Source organism: Nilaparvata lugens, chromosome 5 (genome assembly GCF_014356525.2).
Source record: "Nilaparvata lugens isolate BPH chromosome 5, ASM1435652v1, whole genome shotgun sequence".
Classification (NCBI taxonomy): domain Eukaryota; kingdom Metazoa; phylum Arthropoda; class Insecta; order Hemiptera; family Delphacidae; genus Nilaparvata; species Nilaparvata lugens.
This window is the reverse complement of record NC_052508.1, coordinates 62,316,382-62,322,381: the sequence shown is the minus strand read 5'-3', so window position 1 is coordinate 62,322,381 and position 6,000 is coordinate 62,316,382. Positions and strand designations below refer to the sequence as shown.

The following is a 6,000-nucleotide window of genomic DNA, read 5'->3' as shown; positions in this document are numbered from 1 at the left end:
AAGGCATCCTCCTTCTTCTTTAGTGATTTTCACTTTAAACTGTCATCATTTCCCATGAATAACATTATGCTTCTCATTTAAACAATGTTGAGCTGCTGGCAATTTAGAGTGAATCTCTAGCTGACATCCAGTTTCCTGGATGCTTCCCATTTAAACAATGCTCAGTTGCCTACAATTTAACTTGAATCTCACTATAGCTCACATCCAGTTTCCTCACTCGGTTTCAGTTCATCTGATGATAAAATCTTCGAACTATTATTCACTTAACAAGGCGCACGTTTTATTGCAATATCAATCACTGCAACTAATGGCTTAGTTTTAGCTGCGGAAATGTACTTGCTAACCGGTCGTTATTTATTTAACGGTCCGTTATTATTTACAGGCATGGTGACATTGTTTCATGTGAAAAGCGAAGTCGTGAAATCGGGGATAAAACAATAGTGTGAACTTTCTGTGCTTTCACGGAAGTATCGATATTCATTGCAAAATGACCTGTAAGTGAGAAGATGACTGTGAAGAATGGGTGGTGTGAAGTCAGTTCATATAAGTTCAGTTACACACACAAATTATTGTACGGTACGTACGATTTTTTGCCGTCATTATGAATTCTTATTGGATTGAACATAACTTGACAAACATATGATATGATCGTTTGATCATATCAGATTATCAGATTATTACAAACATACTAGTAGTTCTGTGAACAGTAGACCTCGCGCTCAGTAAGTTACATTGACCTGTTGTTATGCTTTCTCAAAAATTAATAAATAATTTATCAATTTAAAATGCCTAGAAAAAATCCTAAATAAATATAGAGCTTTCTGTCCTATCGTACCGTGACGTGTCGTCCCGGAATGTGAGTGTGAGCTCTGTTATCAGGTCTGGCTGCAACTGTCTACAACGTTGATGGAAAGATACATTTTCAAGATGTTCGATGTTTTTGAACAGGTAGTATTATAAATTGTCAACTGTCTACTAACGTTGATGGAAAGATACATTTCCAAGATGTTCGATGTTTTTGAACGAGTAGTATTATAGTCCACTAGACAGCTGATTTATGATGAATAATTCTATTGTCTGATTTTTACGGTAATATTGGCGTATGAAGGAGGCTCCTTTTTCCTTTTATATTATATTATCCTTGAAATGCAAAATTTCCAAAAAACCTTGTATATACGTCGACGCGCAATTTAAAAAGGAACATACCTGTCAAATTTCATGAAAATCTATTACCGCATTTCACCGTAAATGCGCAACATAAAAACATATAAACATTCAAACATTGAGATAAATGCCAAACCGTCGACTTGAATCTTAGACCTCACTTCGCTCGGTCAATGATTAAATCATATGATTGTCAAGTTCCATTCAATCTGGTAGAATTCATAAAGACGGCAAAAAATCTTACTTCCAAAAATCGATGTGTTTGTAACTATCTTAACTTGTTAGTGTGTGGTGGTGGGTGCCCTCCTATGCATAACTATTACACACTGTAATATAACAATATCATTGTTAGTTTTTCAATCGATGAAAACAACTTGTCTAAAACATCTCTACGGTAGATGTAAACTGAATCATCATTCGATGGAGGTTGTTAGTCTTCACATTTCGAAATCAAACAAGTTCAAACGCCTTATTCCATGATTCCAAAGTAGTCAAGTTCATCATCGTATTAAGCTATAAAATCGTGAAAGCACAATAATTTTCAGCTTCCATAGTGTGATTCAGTTTAACCTGTCAGCGTTCCTCATAAATGAACATCAATGTTACCAATTCAACTTATGCTGGCAGTTCAAAGTGAACCCCACTATAAGAGAATCAGATTGTTTTGCATGCTAGCCTCAGGACATCACCCATGATTGTAGGATTCCACAACACACGGAGAGGATGAAGGAGGATACAAATAGGAGAAGAAAGGAGGAGAAGGATGAACTGAGAGGTGAGATTTCTCCATGATTCTACAACATATGTAGAGGGAGAATAAGAACGCAAGGGGAATAGAGGAGTGTAGGACATTATCTAAGATTTTACGATTCTACAGCACACAAGGTGAACGAAGAAGCAAATGACAAAGAGCAGTTAGAATGAATAACATAAAGGGAAGGGAACAATTGAATATACTAATCAGTAACAAACTGACATAACGAGAGCAGAAAAACAGATAAAAAAATTATATAAATATCAAGGAAAAATAGAAAGAACATAATATGAATGAGGAAAAGAAAGGGACTGCAAATGATGGTATCACTAGTAAACCAGGAGTCAAAGAACAAGAGTCAGGAAAATAACACAATTGGGAGAAGTAAAGAGGGATAAGAGTGTAGATAGAAATAAATGATAAGTGAAAGCCAATATTCTATTTCTAACAAACTGTCATATGGAGAAGGGGGCGCGACAGTCGAGACCGACGACAGTCGAGGCCTGCGACAATAGAGGACTGTTACAGTCCTCTACGGTCGTAGGCCTCGACTGTCGGGAGTGTACGAAAATTGAAGAGTCCTCTACTGTCGCCTAACGCAGGCGACATTTGAGGCTACTTTTTCAGGAGTCCTCTACCGTCGCTGGCCTCGAATGTCGCCGGTCTCTACCGTCGCTGGTCTCGACTGTCGCAGGACTCTTCTGTCGTTTGCCTCGTTTGACATCGACCCGTGGAGAATACAACATGAAGAGGAAGTGAATTACACAAATTGGAGGATATGAGAATATTAGCAGATAATAAAAAGGGGAAATGAGAATGAAAGATAAGTGTATTATAAATACACTGTATACGAGAAGGTGGAGTGATACAAGTTAACGATAGGGAATAACGAGTAAACATTTCAATAGCTTTTGGAGAAGGCAATAGAAGAAAATTGGTGATCAATGAAGAAAATAACGGAATAGGCAAGGAAGAGAGATAGAGATGAAAGAGAAGAGTGGAATAGACTATTTCAAGATGCAGTAAATTCGAAACACATATTTGGTAACAGAAGGTGGAAATCACAACATATTAGCAAAGAGAACTTCTATACTTCTTTATCAATCTTCTTTAACTAAATTGTTTATTATACGGTATTAGTTTTTGAAATTCGTCTGGTGCTCAATATTCATCAGGTCCAAAATCCTCTCCAATCACCACTTCTCCTCATTTAATTTTTCTCATCTTCTCTCTCTCTTTTCCTCATTTTCACCTTCTTCTTGAACATTCATCTGTGTGTGGAATTCATCCCAACCCGGGGCTAAGCCTTGAGTCATCAGCATCACTACAACTCCTAGTGGAAGAGAATCGTGAAGATGAACTATAATAGCAAGCGCGGTGTTCTGATTGGTCAATCTTGACTGCGCATGCCAACTTGATATCATTTTCCGAATGCAAATTGTATCAGGGATGGCTCACAATTTCCATAACGACCCAGCAGTCATTCTGCCAACATCCTAATATTCTTCACTTATTGGGGATTTTGTGTGTGAGTGTGCTGTTCTTGTTGTGCCACCTTTGTTTCTTCTCCTAATTCTATATTTCTTCTTCCTCATAATCTTCTTCTCATCCTCCTCCTCATTTCCAACTTCTTCGACATCTTCTTCCCACTTCTTCGCCTCTTCTACGACCCAATTCTTGTCTTCTATTTATTCACCTCCTTCACTCTCATCTTGTTATTATTTTTCTTCTTTCATCTTGTCATATTCTTAGTTTCCACCACCAAACTTTACACTCTATTATTCTTCTTTGCCTTTTTGCTCAACTATTCTGGGTTGCTTTTGTGATAGTAATAACACAAAATTGGGGTTAGATAACCCCAATCAATACATTGATCAATAGGTATTATAATATTGGATTAATTGGTGAAAGAGCCAAAGCTATTATCTTGTCGTTTCAATGAGTGTGGCTGTATCAAAATCTAGTTTAATCATTCATATAATCAAGTAATATCGTTAGTTTTAAAAATAATTAATGATTAGTTGGCTCCTGTGTAATTCAGATGAGATTCTATGTATTCACTAGAAATACAATACTGTTATTATAAGGGGTTATAAAATAATATTGTTTTCAAGTTAAGCTTCATGCGCCTGCAACTCTCGTTGTAATAAATATAATTTATTAGAATAAAAATCGCTTCCTGGTGGTTTGGAGCCAGAGGTCCATTCATCCATCATTATCATCAGTCTCATTACCCACGCACAAGCCTTGCGCTTACGTAGACATACTCAGCAAAAATGCTCAAGAATACTGTTCAATAATTCAAGAGGTTTTGTAACAATTTTACTATAAATGTATGTTCATGTATGTTTCTGGAGTAAAAATATATATTTCCGTTCAATTCCAAACTCGATTTCACAAGTAAAATTTTCAATTCAACATAGACTTTAACTGGAAGTAAACTTAATATCTATAAAATATAAAATAGCCATTTACACATTTTTACAATTTATTTTTCATATTGGTCAGTTCAACAGTGGAGTTGTGTTTCTTTACTGGCTCAAAATTTTGCAAAATTACTCAAAAATTTTCTAATTTGTAGAGATTTGAGTGAAATATTTTTGCTTTTAATTAGTTTTTAAATATCAAAATTCAAAATGTTTAGTTTAGTCATTAGTTTTTAAGTGGAAATTGGACTTTTTGAAGTGAAAGTGAAATCTTAACCTTATTCTTTTTCGAAACTTCTATTTGTAAAAATTTGGGAAAAGACAGTTTTGGGCTATGCCTGTTGTCTTCTACCAATCATATTATATTTATTATAATTATGATTTTTAATTGTCAATGAAATGAATAAATAAATAAACAGTTGGTTGAATTCTAACAATCAAGAACAATGCCCTAGAATATTAGTAAGGAGTTCGGAAGCACTCTGTAATATGGGACACCATTTAGTATAATAAAGAAGCCCTCTTTATGCAGTATAAGTTAGTTCCACACGTTTCAGAAAAAAAGCATCTGAAATCCATTGTAAAACTAATTGAGTACTATCATAGTCTACAACTATAGATAGAAGTAATCTAAAGTAAGCCATGGTACAATTAAATTTATTAAAATTAAATATTGTAAAATTAATATTATTCATTGTTTGTGTCTTGGTGATAACGTGATAAGAAGTCCGTGATAAGATTGAAGTAGAATCAGCTGACTTGTAGAAGCCTTGAGACCAGCTGATCGAAGTTTGTTTCCGTTGTTATACCAACGGTCGCCAACTCAGAGATCGAACCTAACCTAAAACTACGTTCGGTAAAGAATTATCGTTCAAAATCTACTATTTATAGCTTAAAAACAAACGAAATTTAATGTTTTAAACAACCTCATTCCTGTTTTCATATCTTCCAGTGTTTTTAAATGTTCTAATTCTTTAAAATAATCTGTCAAGTGCGTTTACATGTTGTATTAAACTGTCATGCTAACAGTGGTTTTTCGATTCTGTTTTACAAATAAATTCCTTTATCTCATCAATCTTGTACGAGATATTATACATTTCAATACATGATACATCATATTTGCCTATGGTAAGTAACAATTATTGTCCTATAATTTTAGAAATGTACAAGAACACTAATGTAGCCTACAAGTGCTCATCAAAATCCAACATTACCGGCTTTGTTTTTATTTTGTTATTTATCAATTCTCAAATGATACAATTATACATTAGAGATCCAATGAAATATTTTGATTGCTGATATTCACACAATTTGAGCATTGAAACACTGAAAAACGAGATATACTAAGCTATCCATGGTCAATGAGTCTTATATAGGTTAGGTTTACAGATTAATAAAATTTCACTACAATTGTTTGTTGCTAATCTAATTGTAACATAAAAGGGCCATAAATGTATGTATGCTGTATAAGAAGTTTATTATTTATATAAGTTTCAATAGAATAAGCCATTGTAGTTAAATTAAAATCCATAAATATTGCAATTTCTAGCTATTTGTTGATGGCTTTTTGTAACTGCTACCGGTGAGGGCTCTTTTTCATCATCCCAAACCCCTTTCAATGTGTTTCTCCTATCACATAGCAATAGATGATGGAGT

The 6,000-nt window shown here is 34.4% G+C and overlaps 1 protein-coding gene across 1 annotated transcript in view; it reads left to right on the top strand.

The window, feature by feature from the left end:
- Positions 1 to 5,148: 5,148 nt before the first annotated feature.
- Positions 5,149 to 6,000, top strand: part of LOC111052831 (methyltransferase-like protein 9) — a 223,320-nt gene continuing 222,468 nt past the window's right edge. Inside the window, exon 1 of the mRNA XM_022339633.2 lies at positions 5,149 to 5,472. The gene's annotated coding sequence lies outside the window, so the exon portion shown is untranslated. The remainder of the gene's footprint in view (positions 5,473 to 6,000) is intronic.